An 18,322-nucleotide genomic window follows, 5' to 3' on the forward strand; every position below is an offset into this window, starting at 1 on the left:
AGAAAGAAAGAAAGAAAGAAAGAAAGAAAGAAAGAAAGAAAGAAAGAAAGAAAGAAAGAAGGAACAGAGGTGCGGGGGGTGGGAACAGGGAGGCTCAAGTCTTGCCAGCCTTCTCTCCTCAGCCCCACTCCTGTCTGCCTCCCTGCTTGCTGGTCTGCCTGTACCTGCTTCCGTGTGCAAGGCCTGTCAGACCTATCAAGGGCTCCAACATCCTTCATTGGTTTGCCCAAATCCACATGAAGCTGCCTGCCCTACACTTTTTAAATCTGACAACTGAAAAAATGAAAAAAATGTTAGAGGAGTCTTGAGCCCAGCCCATCATCTGTGAGCCAGAATCTGCTCCAAGCTTCCAGTTTCTCCAGTTTCTAGGTGCTGGCCTTGAAGCTTTATCGTGCAAGTTGCTCCATCCCATCACTCTCAGGGAAACGATGTTTTGTGCATAGATGCTTTAAATCTGATTTGTGTTGCTTATACCCTCTTTTGTTTAATTTAATGTTGTAGTCAAGGACTGTGTGCCACAGTGAATAGCTCTAAAGATATTTTATGCGCGGGTGTTGCTGCTTGTAGTGTAGATTAGATGTGACCTGGAGGGGTGAGTCAGGGGGCCCCCATCTGTAAGCGGCTCAAGGACAAGTCTTGTGGTGCTGCTGGTCACCCACCCACTCTGTGCCCTTCTCTTTACATGGCAGACTTTGGACATTTATCTGACTTTATTGCCTGAGAGGTTTATAGTACTTAGCACAGCTTTCTCCACAGCTTGGCGATATAATTATGATTCTTATCTTCTTCTGAGCTTCCCCTCACCCCCTCTCTTGTATGAGATGAAAACCTCTGGTATGAATATGTGACAGTGAGGGCACTAGCTTTTTCTTCTTCTCAGCTTAATGGATGAACAGCTGGGAGTTAATGAGCTTTTAATAGTGAGTGTAGGGGGTTAGTTTGTTGCAATTTCAGTCTCTGCTGAATACTCCCAGGTCTTGTTTTCTATTTCCCCTTAACATTAGCTTTATTGATACCTGCAAACACCTGTTTAAAATTCGCTCAGCATGGAAGGAACATATTTCTCTTTGGATCACCTTGGCCTCAGCTGACTCTTTGTTAATTATCAGGCACCTGTAGATCTTCCAGGGAGGTTTTTTTGCCTTCCTTTATTTTTAGGGACCTCAAAATGTTGTATAGCATTGAATTCATACTTAACCATAGAAGCTTTTGCAAGGGTTTTTGTATACTTTCCTTGTCCCATTTTTTTTTTCCACCCTGACCTCAAAAGAAAAAGAAGACAAAAGACTCCTTCCACTAAATGCATTTTGAAGCAATGTTTTCAGCCTTCATTTCTCATTTATCTTTTCCTTCTAAATTAAAATTTCCTCACACCTATCTGCTGTAAATCCTGGATCATAAAATGGTTTCCCGTAGCTTAAAAAAGTAAGTCATGATAAGCAGTAATGTCCAACTTTTAAGTAGTTTATACATCACTCTATGAAGCTTGCAAATTGCTTTCATGAATCTGTATTTTCTCTTTAGTATTCACAGTTCCCTTCTGAGATGAACTGGACCATAATTAACCATTTTCTTGTTTCTTCCAGTAGTTTTCTATGTACATTCAAATGTTTACTCTTTTTTTTTTTTTTAAACCACAGGTGAATCTTTCGATATTGTCCTGCAAGTTGACTGTCTATTTACTTATATGGGTGGACATTAAACATATATGATATATTGCTGTGCAGATTTCCCTCTTATATTTTGGGAACTTAGCATAAGTTATTAAATTAGATCCCCATTGATGGACATTTAGATTGTTTACAGTTTGGTGGCATTATGAAAGAGTACTGATATAATAGCATTGTATCTAGTCTTTGGATATTTACTGCCAATATTCTTAATTTTAGACAAATACCAGAGTTTTAGAAGTAAAATTGCTGAGTTAGCAAAGTGCACCTTTGAGTTTTTGACGTATATGGCTACAAGTGTTCTCATACTTCATTACAGTATTCATTACAGTATTTATACAATACAGCAATTTATTGGGAAAATTGTACCTTCCCTCACAACTGATTTAATACTTTAAACCATGCCACTATTTACTAGTCTGAGTTGTTACAATTTGCATTTCTATAGTCATTAGTGAGGTTGCACATTTTTTCACACAGTTATGACATTTGTTTATTTCCAGTGCTCTATTCTTCATTGTTTTTTAGATTTTTAATGATACTACCATTGTATTGAAAAATAGAGCTCCATACACCCTGTTGGAAATATTTATCCTAACTTATTTTTAGTATTTCACCTTTAACAATTTTTTATTCCAAGAGTAAGTAGGATTATTATTGTAAGAATAAACATGGAAAACTACAGCAAAAAGAAGAGAATTTTAAGGCCCTTTAGCTCTTATCTAGTGACAGCCACTTTTGTTATATTGGTGTACATTCTTTCCATTCTCTCTCTCTCCCAACCTGTTTCTGTCTAATTGTTTTCAAAATTAATTTTAGAGTCACCCGGGGGTATCCAAGCTAAGTGGGAAGTTCTGAAATAGATCCTTCCACATATGTATACCTTTCTTTAAGCTGGAAAATTTTATCAGTGATTGTAAGGATTTTTTTTTTTTTAACCTCTCGTTACTTCTGATGATACCGGAGTTCATCTGCTCATCACTTCCAAGTCAAACAGGAGAGATGAAGGCTGGAGACAGAAAAGCAAAGGCTTGTTCAGACATTAGAAATGAAATGGAGCAAAGCTTGGGGGATGTCACAGTTCAGGGGTCTTTACCCCTGAATTTACACCTGTAAGACATGACACAGGCCCAGGATGCAGTAACAATGGAGTTCACTAACAAAAGGGAAACTGGTGAACAGGAAAGAGTTTCTAAGGCCACACATGGCTACTTGTGCTACCCAACGTGGTGTCTGCTGGGTTTGATGTTCCAGACCAAAGCCTGCTCATGCAGGAGAGTATTGACTCTTCAGCAAGACCTAAAGCTGATGGCACACTGGCAGGTGGTAGACCAGGAGCCAATTCATGGACACAGCTGGAAGTAGCCACAGGTGGAGCTGCTGAGTTGGCACCACAGCAACCCAGTGGAAATAAAGCAAGCTAGGCAGGACAATGTGATGTAACAGTACCGGGAGGTGGTACCATGTGTGCTGGAGGCAAAGGTGGTGTTCAGGCATGGACTGGAGGATCAGAAATGGTAGACAGCTCTGGGAGGGGAATCTGGATTCACAGATCTGGGTGCACATCAGCAGTGCTGATCAGCACTGCCTGGCTGGTGGTGAGAACTGGGCACCAGTGTCACAGCTTTTAGAGTGATACCAGACATGGGCTAGATTCAGACAGCTCTGGAAAGGGTGCCAGGGGACCAGGCACCAGTGTACAGGTCTCTCAGGGATGCTGGGCATAAGCCAGCACCACCAGTCACTGGGTGATGTGGAAGGAACAGTGGTCAGTGACATTTGAAGTAGTCAGGTGACATTTGAAGTGGTCAGGTGACATTTGAAGTGGTCAGGTGACATGTCTTGGAGGTCGGCAAAAGTCTGTGAAGGTCTCTTCAGGAGAGAGTCTGAATGAGACTGAAGCTGTCTGAAACCTGGCTTATATTCCTGTCAGTGGACCTGCTTTGTAAACCTGCTTGGTCCATTTTTAGTCCCAGCTCCATTTCTGTGACTTGATTGGCACCCGTGCGAGCTTGAACCTGATTGGTGCCAGTGAGAACTTGAACCTGATGGATCCATTTTCATTTACGTGCTGGGTTTCAAAACTGAAACTGTACCAGGTGACCCACCTGAGGTGCACTGAGGTCTGGCAGTCTCAGTCAGGTGTGCAGCACCAGAGACTCAATGGAATGGAGATGCTTACTCTGCCTGGCTGCTCAGGTGGGCTGTGGTGGAGCCAGGCCATCCATCCATGTAGCCAGAGTGCAGGACTGGACACTGGTGCTGTCACAGGCCATCATGCTGGCCCACGAGCTGCCCAGTGAGCTCGGCTACAGGACCTCTTCCCAGGGTCTGCGCTGGAGCTGGGTAAGTTTTATCACAGTCAGAGAACTCGAGCCACCGGGGCACCTCTTACAGTACCTTGTGGAAGTGCCCGTGCTCCTGTTCCAAGAAACTATCCAATCTCCCTGGTTAGGGAAGGGAGTAAGGTCACCACATAGGCACATTGGGTCGCCAGGTTAGAGAACAAAGGAATTTAGTTTAATTGGCAAGTACATAGGCAAAGAAATGTGGATTTGGCTCAAGTTCATCAGTTAGCCATGGGGCACTTCATGCGTGAAATAGGAAGAAACTTCTTAGCCCAGTCAGTGTGCCTCGTTGAAGTTTGTAGGTGGCATAGTGTTGTGCAGTTTTCTGTGCTGCCAATGCCAGGACCAGCTGTGCTCTCCTGGGAGGCATTCAGCCCTGAGGTGGGAGAGACACGATCTCAGTGTTGTGCCATTCAGATTTCTGGGTTTTCAGTTTCTAGCTGGTCTTGGAGCTCAGCTCAGGGTTGGTTAATTGGCCTCCAACCTGTGTTATGTTAAAAATAAAAAACAACAGGCAAGTCTCTTTTACATAGGTGGAGTGGGGAATGGGATCGAAAGTGGGATGGGAGGAAGTGCACTGGACTATGGTGATCGCACACGGGTGATTTGGTGATGGGAAGCCCACGGGGACTACAGATACAATGGAAAAAGGCACAAACTGATGTAAAAATAAACTATTATATTAAAAATCGTAAAAAAAAGCATCTAATACAACAACAACAAAACAAATCTCTAAGTTAGATAAGATTATTTTTTTCCTTGTAATTTAGGGTTGAAAGCAGTTTAACCCTGAATGATTGGTCACACTAAGAGGTGGGAAATAACCTCTTTCTCACTGGTCTTCACTCCCAGGCCTGAAGCCCCAGGATGAATGCCTTTGTTTATGTTGGTTTATCTGCTTTGCCTTAGTTTTGCTTTGTTATGGGATGTAATTACTGGATTTTGGAATTGATTAGAGAATATTTCTTTGCCTGTGTTTCTTTTAAAGCCAGGTTTATGAAGACAATTTACAGAAACAAAATTACTCCTTTTAAGTGTCTAGCTAGATGAGCTTTAGTAATTGTATAAATTGTATAACCTGTACATCATCATAATCAAAATACAGAAAATTTCCATGGATACTTGGAATCCATGGACACTCCCTATCCCTCACAAGCCAAACAACACAAGGGCTAGGAGTCCGCAAAGCAAGCCTGTATTCGGAGGCTGTAAATAAACCTGACGCCTGCTCCAAGAAACCATCTCAGATTCAGAGTCAGGGAGAAGCTGGCTAAAGGGGGCCAACGGGGATGGATGAGTTGTGTGTTGTCTACTTTCTTGAGGTTTGTCTCTAGCCATCCCGGCCCCCGTCCACTGAAGATTGCCACATTGCAGTTGCTTGCTACCCTGCTGGCCTTCTGCCTACTGGCTAGGCTGTCAAGGTCTCTGTGGTGGTCTATTGATAAGCACCTCAAAGAAGTTTTGTTAGTTTCATTTCACTGCAAAAAGGAGTTAGTAAAACAGCATTTGATAAATTCATTGTCTCAGGAATGTTTGCAAGCAGGAGAGAAGCTAAGAGAAACAAGTGATATTATCAGCAGCTGTTGCCCTTGGGGGAAGAGGTACTCTGAGAGAAGGGAATCTCTTTCATTATCATCCTAGAACTTTCCTTTGACACAAACACATTCCACCTCTCCCAGCTTCTGGCAATCTCTGATCTGATTCTGTCCTTATACTCTAGTTGTTTCTAGATTGACATATCAGTGGGAACACATGGAGTGCCTGACTTCTTTCAGTGAGCACAGTGCCTTTAAGATTCCCCCATTTAAGTTGTGTGCATCAGTAAATTATTCATTTTTTTCATTTACAAGTATTCCATTGTGGTCTGCTTATCCATTCACAGGCGATGGACCATTGTTTCAGATGTTTCTAATATTTGATTCTTACACAAAATAGCTGCTATAGCTATTCACATATCAGTCTTGTGTGGAAATATTTTTAGTTCTCTTGGATAAATTCCTAGGAACAAGATTGCTTGGTTGTTTGATAATTATGTGGGAAAATTTTTAGTACACTACTGCATTGCTGCTAGTAATGTGTGTTATTCAGTTGATCTATGTTCTCACCAGTTGGTTTTGCATGGTTGATTTTAGTCATTGTAGTAGACTAAGCAACTTCTTAAAGTTTATAGTATAACTTACATGCTATTGCACATTCTTAGGGTTACTAGTTGTTTGCATTTTTTTCTTCAAGTGTCTTTAAATCTTATGTCTGTTTTTTGCAAGGAGGGACTATTTACTTTTTATCTGACTGAATTGTATGAGTACATTTTATATTCTGGATTAAAGTCACTTATTAAATACATTTTACAAATTATTTCCCCCAGTCTTTGTCTTCTAATTTGTTTCTTAAAGCAGTGTCTTTTGATGAGGAAGTTTTATTTCTGATGAACTCCAATTAATCCATGTCTTACCACTTGTAATTTTTATATCAGATACCTAAGAATCCATTGCTAACTCTGAAGTCATGAAGATTTATCCTTGTTTTCTTGTAAAATTTTATACTGGTTCATTTTGATTTGCTTAGTATTGAAAGGATTTTCAAAGTAGAGACATGGGCCAGGACAAATATATAGAAGTATTAATAACATTGTGACTGCAAATTTCTACTTTGGCTTTTATTTGTCTAGGTTATCAAACAATACCAAAATTACCTGAAGGAGATATAGTTTATCCATGACATAATAGTGTAAGCTTAAATCCAAAAAAACTATTTACTGTTTTGAATAAATTCATATATTTCAGTCTGAACTACAGAAATAATGTAGCATTTAAAGGATCAAATGTTGTAAAAATTAGGTAATTTGAAAAATGAATATATTTTTGGTAGTGCCTAAATTAGATAAGTAGAGAAAGAGTAATAGCAAATACCCCAGGATATATCACTTATAGGTTTATCTTTTTACCTATTGAGTGCACTAAAGTTTGTGTAGTCTTTACAACATTAGTTAAACATGTTTTCTACCTTCATTTATATCCCACTCACAAACTGATCGACTTTGATTACATAAGTTTAGTGGCTATTTTGGCATCAGAGGGATAAAAATTCAAAGCATTTTGGATATTCTAAAACAATTACAAGCCCAAACAGTGCCTAAAATTTGTGTTTTTTCTATTGGCTAAGAGCTTGCTACTATAAGAGCATTACTTGCCATCCCAAATAGGACATTTAACTCATTATTCAGTTTTATTGAACTCATGTAGGAATTTACCAGTATGGCCAAAGAATGTTCTAAATATTTTAAGCTAGCATAGTTACTATCTTTACTTTTCCTCTCAAAATTTGTTGATTAGTCATATATTGGCATAACTACATAATTCTGGGAGTACAGCTTCATCCCTCCATATATGCATGTGACTCACTCACCTTATCACCCTGACTTGCCTCCCTCCATCCCTTCTGTTCACCAGTATAATTTTTGTCTATTTTAAGAATTATTTCTGATGTTTTGCCAGTTTACTTACACGATTTATAGTCCTCAAGTGAGTGAAGTCATCTTTCATTTTCTGACTAATTCCAGTTAGTATTACCATCTCAAAGTCCAACCATTTGCCCCTAAAAGCACAACCTCATCTTTTTAACCGCTGAGTAGTATTTCATTGAGTATGCATTCCATAATTTCTTTACACAGTTGCCTGCTAGTAGAAATTGAGGTTGATTCTATGACTTGGTAATTGTGAATGACACTGCTGTGCACATAAGATTGCACACCGACTTTCATATTCTTTGGGTAAATACATAGAAGTAATATTGCTGAACAGTTTTTCATATTTATACTTTTAGAAAACCCTACACCTTTTTCTACTGATGCTATATCAAATTACATTCCCACCAGCAATGCACAGTGTATTCTCCACATCCTCACCAGTATTTGTAGTTTCTAGTCTTTTGATATGGGCCATTCTCACAAGAGTGAGGTGTTATCTCTTTGTATTTTAGTGTGTATTTCTTTTAAAATAAGTTATGCCAAGCATAACTTTTAATGTTCCTGTGATACCTGTCCATCTTTTTTTGAGAAGTCCCTATTGAGTTCTTTGCCCATTTTTTTTTTTTTTGATTGAATTGCTTGGGTTGTTACTAAGTTTCTTTATATATGTGGGAAGTTAACCACCTTCCTTGTGTGTGATGGGCAGTTATCTTCTCCCTTATCTGTCAGTTGCCTTTTAGCTTTTGTGGTGGTTTCATGGTACAAAAATTTAGTTGATGTCATTTTTACCTTTGTTTCCCTTGCTATTAGAGCTGCATCCCAAACACATCTTTGCAGGTGATGGCTAGGAGTGTTATCACCTGTCATTTTATTATGATTTCAGGTCTTATGTCCATCTTTTAATTGTTATTTATCCTTCCTCTCTGGTAAAATTTTACTGGGATTTCATGTGTTCATGGTGAATGTTGGGAATGGGACTTTTCAATGACACTAAAGTTCAAACTCTCCTTTTGTTTGCTGTTAATCCAGAAGGGTTTACTCCTAATCCCACAAACTTTATTCTTTCTCTATAAATTGGGAAAAGGTGAGATGGGTCTGAAGCTCAAGTAATAAGTGTGTGCTTTCATTATAGGTACAGTTTTACCTATTTATATACAGAAAATATATGGAAAATACTCTGGAAGTTGGTTTTCATAATGCTGTCTGTAGGTATGCCAACTGGAAACTATATTTCTAGGGGTTTGTATATCCTATTTTGAAACTGCTGTTTTAGTATTCTGACACAGGATACTGGTAAGAGAACTTCTGCTCTATTTACACCCATTTTATAATTGCTTTTTTATTTTCCTTAATTGTGAAATCAATTCTTGCTGATTAAAAAAGTCTCACTCTCAGTCTCATTCCTCAGAAATAATCACTGTTTTCAGGAGTGGTACTTGTACTAGATGTTTCTCTGCCTATTTAAAATTATTACCAACCTTTCCTGATTGTTCAGTTTTTCTATTTTTACAGTTTTATTTTTAAAATGGTATAAACCCTATAGTAACACTCTCTATATATTTTTACCCTTCTTAAAGCTATAGTGATTTTAGGAGACAGGCATTTTTGGCAAAGTGCTTTTCTTTTCTTTCTTTTTAATAAAGATTTCTTTATTTGTGCATACAGAATTAGGGTATAAGCCAGAGGTGCAGGGGCATTGAGTGGCTTCACCAGAGACAGTGTGGGGAGCAGAACAGTCAGATCCATGAAGTACACTTCTGAGAGGAGCAATGGCTGAGTCAGGAGAGGTCTGGAACACCATGTGGATCACCTCCAGGGCTGAGAATTGAACTTGATCTGCAGTGGCTGCAGCTAGCTTGCAGTGCTGCTTTTTAACCCGTTGCTCCACCAGGGAGGGCCAGGCAAAGTGCTTTTCCCAAGAATTTTAATAAATGTAAACAGGGCACTCCCTAGTAGTGAAAAGGGTTAAAGTGCAGCACTATAAAGCTATCCATAGCCACTGCAGGAGTTCGACCCACCCCCACCCTCTCATGCCTTGTTCACTGCTTCCCCTCAGCAGTGTATTTCAGTAGGTCTGCTTGTTCTGCTCCCCACTCTGTCTCTGGTGAATCGTCTCACCCCCCTTCCCTCCTGCATCTCTGGCCTGTACCCCAGTTCTTGTATGCATAAATAAATAAATCTAAAAAAAATTATAAATGCAAAGAAAAAAAACACCAAAATGAACTAACAAATGATAATCCAGGATAGCAAAGCTTTGGCATTTTAATAGGATCATGTTTGAACTTTTTTTTTTTTTTTTAATTTGGCCTGAGTCACTGTCTAATCTAGAGAATGAGGATACATCTCATTCAGGGGAGACTTTAATGATGTGAAGTTACTGCTAGCTCAAGTCACTGGTGAATCTTACACATGGCAGTGACCTTCTAGTGTTAGTGTAAGCAAACCATGTGTGAAAAAGAGGATTAAATAGAGTCATCCCTTAGTCCAAGGAGTACTTCCTGGCTCCTTAGTACAGAGAATCAAACAGGATTAGGAGAGTTGGGTTCTCTGACCTCATGAATCTTGTTAAGTCTAAGAGCTGGGGCTCAGAAAAGAGTGTTCATGTCAATTAAGATCACAAGGACACAGTAGGGAGTTCTAATTTCATGTTAGGTGTTTTAATAAAAACTTTTATACAGTATTTTTGTGAGGAATTGTGTTTGTATGTGAGTATGTGACTACTTACATCTGAAAATGCAGCATGTAAAGATAGAATGTTTTTTTACTGGAAAGTAACTTTGGTGTTACAGAAAAACTACCAAAAATAGAAAACGTACAACTATTCAGACTTAGTTGTCAAGGAGCCAGCTTATACATACACATACACACGTGTTTATGCATGTAAATGCATGTATATGCAATAGTATGTAAGGACTCAGCTAAGAATGTAAACTACTAAGGCTTTGGAAGTCATCTGGCTGGCTAGGAGTTTAAAATATTTCAAGTAATACTGGTATAGACCCACTTTCTAGCTCTTTTTTTTCCATACCTTAGATTTTCTGTTAACATTTATAAACAATATGCATATACTGTGTTGATTTTTTACTTTTAGATTTTATGACCCTGCTTGAACAGTTATGCTGCTACTTCCTGTTCTGTTTATTTGCATGCCTCCGCGTGTAGCTTATGCACCATATACCTTGCCTTTTGTTCTAGACGTCTCCATTTTAGACTCCTTTCCGGTTAAATGAACAATTAAACGTGGGGCTTTGTTTCAACAGTCTTTGGATTGGACTCCTAGTTTTTCCCTATTTCTGTTTAACTTTACTACCTTACTTTGCTGCAGTATGCCCTTCAATAATTTCCAATGCAATTGAGTTCATAAAAATAAAAGTTTTGAGACAATGTCAGAAATATTTGTGCTCTCACAATTTTTTGATAGTTTTGTTGGGCAAATATTTTTCCTTTACACTTGGAAAAGATGATTCCTTTGGATTGTTAGCAAACAGCGTTAGATTGAATTGTCTACATTTTCCTGTTCCTGTCCACATATGTATACTCCACTCTCCCTGCCCCTCCTGGCTTCTGCAAGCTCTTACCCAGTGGTGTTTGTTTTTGCTTTGATTGTTATTCCAAGAAGCTTAAGTTTCACAAGCATGTGCCTTGATGTAGGTCTGTTGTTTGTTCTGTGTTTGAATACTAATTTTTTTTAAAAAGATTTATTTATTGATGCATACAGAGCTGGGGTACAGGCCAGAGGTGCAGGAGTGGTGAGAAGCTTCATCAGAGACAGAGTGGGGAGCAGAACAGGCGTATCTATGAAGTACACTGCTGAGGGGAGCAACGGGTGGGTCAGGAGAGGTCTGCTGCGCCATGTGGGTCACCTCCGGGGCAGGCGGGGATCAAATTCATGTGGAAGTGGCTTTAGCTTCTTAGTGCTGTGCTTTTACCGCTGTGCCACCAGGAAGGGCCCCTGAACACTAATTTTATTCAGGTCCTTGGGATCTTGGACATACATATATTATTTCTTTGATTACAGCTTGCCTTTGTTGCTGTTCTCTATATCTAGAATAGGATGTTGGGGAATCCAAATTGCATCTCTAAGTATTTCCAGTTTGCTTTCATGGTTTTCTTAGCTTTTAATTTTTTTTTCCTGAGAAACATTCTTTGGCAGAATTATTGATTTCAGCTATTAAAAGTTCTCAAGTGTGCTTTTTAATTGTCAGATTAATTTTTTAATCATAGCATTTTGTGTATCAAAATAGCTGGATTTGAGATGTGGTTGTTTTTTGTTTTTAAATATCTGAAGATGACCTTGTGAAGCTTTGTTTTATTCCATTTCCTTGCCTATTTTGAAAGATTTGATGAAACACACACACACCCCCCACACACTTTGTGTGATTTCATATATAACTAAGAAAAATATTTTATACACACACACACACTAATAAACACCTTGAATACCTGGGACTTAGAGAGTGTTAATTATCTGTTCTTTTTTGTTTGTTTTCTTCCTTTTCAAAATATTTTTTCATTGCAATGAAGAATTGGAGTATATGGGTAAAAGGACTCACCAGAGACAGAGTGGGGGGCAGAACAGGCAGAAATACACTGCTGAGGGGAGCATCAGCTGGGGAGATAGGAGAGGATATAGGTCACCTCCTTGCCTGGATTCGAACTGAAGCTCCAGAGGTTGGTGGAAATGTTGAGGCTTAACCCCTGTGCCACGAGAGAGGCCCCTTCTTTTTTTTTTTTGAAGTCATACTATTACTTCTTATAGTACTCTCAGATCATTACCTGTTTATGGCATTAGCTCCTTTTCATCTACATTTTTGTTCCTATTTATTTTACTCATTCCTATATTGGAGACTTTTCTCCAAGTGTTCATGGAGGAGAGGGCTCCATGAAGTTGGTGACCACTGGATTATGTTCTGAGTATAGTGGTCATCAGCCAGAAGACCGGAATCAGCCCTGTGACTTGAAGAACTCTTGAGGCTGCTGGAAGTGAATGGTCCTCTTCACTCCTTGCTGCTTCTGTCTGTCAGTCAGTTGCCCTTGGTCAGCACTTGCATATTCCAAACACTGTTAAAAGTGTCTCAACTGCTGATCTGCCTGCTTTTGTGGGTGTTCTCTTGGTAGTTGGATGATTTGTCTCTCTTATAATTGTAGTTGGGTCATAGGGTGATCAACACAGGTGAGTATTTTACCTTTCTCTAGCTGGAATGAAATCAGAGCATCTGTGGACACTGGCTCCTCAGCTAAGAGCTGTGGACGAGAGGTCTTAGTGTGCATCAAGGTGGCTTAGATAATGTCCTGGCATTTATAATGCATCAACAAAAATAGTATTTATAAGATGGAGATTAAATAACACTGAAAATATTGTTTAGGCTAAGGTTAAAACAAAAACAAAAACACAATGCCATTTATTTCTGGGATACATTTTACAAAAACAGTAAAATAAAGAAAATATCCTAAGGGAAAGTGTTAAAAATAGATATATACTCTTGATATTTTCAGTGCAAAAATGGAAACATTACATGCTCCACATTATATGCACATAGATTTGTTTTTGTCCATTGATGTGGTTTTGCATACAAATTTAGTGAAAGAACAAATCTTTCCCACTGTGTATGAAATATTGAAATCACAAATGCAGCTAATGGAAGGAACTTGCAGGGACCAAACAAGCCCTTCTGTTTAATTTTTATTTTTCAGCTCTTCACCTTGCTTCTGACTTTATCAGATACATGGTTTTGTGATAGGTTCTTTGAACACAGCAATTTTACTCCTTCAGTCTTTTTCTTTTGCTAATCCATACACTTATGTGTCCCGTTTCTGTACAATGCCAGGAAAGTGAGGAGATGATGAATGGAGAAAGGAAGGTGCCGGTGAAGCTAAATATCACTTCTCTTCATCATCAGTTACCTCCAAAAGCAGAGGGTTCTTACAATCTCTGTCTCTGCAATCATGTCCCCCTTTCAGAAGAAAAGGACTTTTCAATTGACTGAACATGGGGGACTCTTTATTGAAATTTCTGTTCCCCTGCAGCCCTCCTGAGTTTGACCTCCTAAATTTAAAAGTTACTGGATAATACTAAATTCAGAAGCCAGCAAACAGGAACTGGAGCATCCTGTATAGCCCAGTGAACAGATTTGGGAGTCAGACCTAAATCTAGCATCTACTGGCTTCTGATGGGAGAGTCGGGGCTAGCAAGGCATTGGGTGAGGGTTTCTCTGGTGGCTTATGGGCTAGGTCTCAGTGCATCATCCCTGAGATGGCCTGGGTTCAACACCCCCCAGCCAGGGAGGGGACCCACATGTGGTGCAGCAGACCTCTCCTGTCACGTCCACTGCTCCCCTCAGCAGTGTATTTTAGTGCATCTGCCTGTTCTGCTCCCGACTGTGTCTCTGGTGAATCCTCTCACCTCCTGTACCTCTGGCCTGTACCCCAGTTTTCCTATGCAAAAAATTAAAATAGTAGAAAAAATTAAAAGAAGGCATTGGATGAATATTTGTGGGGGTATGAAAGAATTCATGTACCAGGTGGGGGAAAACTAAAACAGAGGCTGCTGCCTTATCTCCAACCTCACATTCAGTGACTATCATTTGTGTTAAAGGACTACTGCAACATTAATTTCTTTTTAACTCCTAAAAGCATTTAATTCTTCTTTCTCCTGAGAAGCATAATTTTGAACCAGTGAATCTAGCCTGTTGAATTTCTTCTTAGATCTTCTCAGTTTAGTGGTTGGTTAGTTTGTCGTAATAATATCTCAGGAACAGTTATGATGGTGCTTTTTGTCATTGCTAACTTTAATTCTTACTGAGCGCTTCCTGTAAGTCAAGAACATTCTCAGCATTCTGTTTATATTACCATTTAGTCTCACATCAAACCCATGAGGGTTTTTTGTTTTGCAGGTAAAATGCAAAGAGAAGTGAATCCACTTGGTGAAAGTCTTACAGAAGAGGAGAGAGGCTAAAGAGCCTAAGACCCTCAAAGAGAGGGTCTTAGGCTCTTTACCTCTATAAGTCCTTCTAGTTATTTCTTGTAAGGTTAGTTTAGTTACTCCCCAACTTCATATTAGACACTTCTTCAATGTAAAGAAGGGCAGAAAGAAAAGTATAGAGAAAATCTTTTAACCCTTCCTGGATTTACCACATCCTACTCAATTAAAACTACTATTTATTTGCCTATCTACCTGTGGCGTGGCAAATCCCATATATTCGCCAGATTAAGACCATTCTACAGGACAACCTAGTGTGTTGTACAATGTATGTTCCTGTAAACTGAAGCAGGCTGGGTCCCAACTACCAGTATTTGAGGACAAAGATGGCTTGAAATCACCATTTCCCTGTGCTCTGAGACGACATAGCCTTTATTACAAAGCCAGTTGTGCACAGGCATGTACAGGTGCACACCTGGAGAGAGACTTTTCCAGAAATATAAGTGATACCAGGAGATTTGCTTTGCCCAATCTTGTTTCCAGTGTGACAGTACTCCCCTTTGACGTGAAGCACTTCACCTTCTTCAGTTTACTGAGTTAGATTTAATAAGTGACAGAGTGTTCTTTATCTTGAGCTGTCACGACAAAAATACTACACCCTGCATGCTTTGAACAAAAATTTCCTTTGTCAAAGTCACGAGGGCTGGACATCTGAGGTGTCAACAAACTCAGCACCAGTGAGAGCTCTGCCTGGCTTGCAGGTGTCTGTGTCCTCATATTTTTTTTTTTTTTTCATGTATCTGGGGAGAGCATAGTCCCTGTCTCTTCCTCTCCTTGTGAAGACATTCATCCTATGGACTTGGGCCCTGCCCTCAACACCTTATTTAGCCTTACTCGTCTCTGTAATGACCTTGTCTCCAAATATAGTCGTATTGGGGAGGGGGGGGTCAGTGCTTCCACATATAATTCGGGGAGGAGTACAGTTCAGTTTGTCATAGCCGGTTGATGAAATGCTTCTGAAATATGAGGCAATGAGATATATTAAAAGGTTAAGTAGTATCTCACTGTAATCTTTGAAAGTGTGTGCTATTAGCCAGCTTATATATTCTTAGTGAAAGAGTAGCTATTTCTAGGTTATAAGTATATAAATGCATATGTAATATATAAGTATATATTAATTTTTTTTAGTAAATGTAGACCTTTGTAGTTTAACTCATATGTATATATATATATATACACACACATATATAGGCTCATTCAAGTTTTTATATTATATATAGTTAAAAGCTAGATATACATGCATGTAAACTACACTCACATATGTAAATATAAAATAATTGTCATGAATTCAGAGAACCAAGTTTTATTTAATGAGATTCTTATAAGTACTTTTTCTGTTGTGCTTTTCATCTCAAGAAACTCTGTATCTACTAATTGATGTTTTGGAAAAAATCATGGTAAACAGACTTTTGATCAGTAACAATTATTAATATAGTCTTCCACAAACATGAGAAATTTTCCTTCAGTAAAGTTTGGGACACTGGAGGAAGGTTCTGAGCTGGGATACAATTCTTACATTGATTTCACTGTGTGGATTTTCTGGGAAAAAGATAACAAGAAAGCAAGACGTATTTTGTATCATTGCTTTTTGCCACATGAATGTAAATGTCTACAGAAGCATTCAGGGGCTTCACTAGTTTTCCCAAGGGATTCTCCTGAGCCCTTTGCTACTTTAATCATGGTTTTGAACACTTTTCCAGTTGTATTTCTCCTCTTCCATTGTTGACCTTTATCTGTCAAGTTCTCAGTAAATGGCTTTGAGTGGTGTTCATGCAGCTCTCCAATCTCTTCCATGGAATTTTATGCAATTCTTTATTTGTTGTCATATTTGCATGTCAGGATGTTTTGGGCTGTCACTGAAAGACTAATAGGCTTGATGACAGGCCTAGTATTGAGTGGGGAGTAGTTTTTTTTGCACAGCTAGGCATATTTTCTTATGCCGATGATTTTAATGAAGGCTCATATCACAAGAATCTCACCTCCTAAAGAGACCATCCTCCACAGAGTAATATACAGAAATTTAGGGTAAAGATTTTAAATCAACAGCCTCTGTGCCTCCCAAGTGCCTGCCTCTCCATTTATGCTCCGTCCACTTCCCTCTAGCTCCTGTTTATTCAGATATATCTATAGGAAGTCTTCCCTTTGTGTAAGATTTCCCCCCATCAGTATACATGTGTGTTGTAATTTTTCACTTCTTAAATTTGCTAATACCTATATACCCTGTTGCATTCAAAATCTCCCCTTCCCTTTGTAACACAGTTTCTGGCTATTATTATTTACTCTTATTTCTCTTTCTTCTCTCAAAACCTTTCTTACCTCGAATCTCTCAGTTCTTCTACTGACACTTTCCTTAAGGCCATCAGCCACCTTAACATTGCCATGCTCAGTGGGACTAATGTAAAATCACAGCCACATTAACATGACTCCTCCCTAATCCTTGATACAGTTGTCCCATGGGCTTCTAGAACACCACAGTTGATTAGTAGTTTAATCAGTCCTCCTATTCCAATATTGTACCATTGGCATGATCCTCATCTTTATCCTCCAGTTACAATTATTCCTTTGGGCAGTTTTGTCCAACTTCATGACTTTGAATACCATCCACATATGCCAGTGATAAGCAAATGGTCATCTTAAAATTGGACTTCCTGAACTCCAGATTCAGATGTCTAACTACCTCTTTAACTTCCCTCAGTTAATTAGCATCTTAAGTTTAATCACATCCCTGGGTTTCTCTGGTTTAAGAGACAACCTCACTCTTAGTTGTTCCAAAGCACCAACTCTGGAGTCAGCACTGACCTTGCTCTTCCTCACCCATCTCACATTTCTCACAACCACTTGACAAATCCTTTTACCTCTAAATAGATCCACAATGTCACCTCTGCTGCCAGTACCTTTGTCTACTGTTCCTCTCCCTGCATCGCTATGACAGGGATGTGGTCCTGTGTCTCTCCTCTCCTCTCTTTAGTTTCTTGCTGCCATGAATTTATTTATTTATTTTTGATTGTATGTGTTATCTGCATTGGGCTATGAGGTGCTCAGATAATTGATCACACATAAGTCTGGGTGCCTTTCTGAGAGTTTTTGGGTGGATTAATCTTGAATTGATAAGGTGAGTTCAGCAGGTTTCCCTCCCTATTATGGGAAGACATAAGTTGATAAAAAAATTCTTATTTCTCCTGAGTAAGAGAAGTCTTCCTGCCTAGCCCCTGGGTTATCAGTGTTTTCCTGCCTTTGCATGTGATCAAACATTGACTCATGCTGGATCTTGAACCTAATGGCTGTTGGTCTCAAACAGTGCTGCCAACTCTGTTGGGTTTGAGGCCTTAACGCTCACTGTTGTAAATGTACAAAAGCCTCTCCTAGTTCACAGGTTGAAGCCTCATCCTTAATGACCTTGGGAATTGACCACCTCTATAATTACATGAGCCAATTCCTTAGATTCCCTTCCGTGTGTATATGCTACCTGTGGTCTGTTTATCTGGACAACCCTGACTTATACAGTGTTATAACACAAGCTGCTTAAATAAATTTTGTCAGTGATTTCTTTCTTTGCACAGCCTAATGGGACTATCCTTGTCTTCTGCATTGTGCATTGGGCAGTGTTCTGTAGTTGTTTCTGAGTACTTATCCACTGTGCCAGCAGCTGTAGATTGTAAAGCAGCAAGGCACATCCTTACTAAACGGTCACAGTCCAGTGTATACAGATTTCTGGAAAGACTATTAACCTGGAGTTTCATGGGCTCTGTTATCAGCCGGCTGAGCCATGTCTTGTGTCTGGTTGAGGCCCAGATGCCATTTTGGCTGTACTTGGTGAAATGGTAGCTACTGTCTTTTCTCCTGTGTGAAGAGTGTGGAG

The sequence above is a fragment of the Condylura cristata genome, unplaced genomic scaffold (assembly GCF_000260355.1).
Source record: "Condylura cristata isolate star-nosed mole 26May11 unplaced genomic scaffold, ConCri1.0 scaffold00004, whole genome shotgun sequence".
Lineage (NCBI taxonomy): Eukaryota > Metazoa > Chordata > Mammalia > Eulipotyphla > Talpidae > Condylura > Condylura cristata.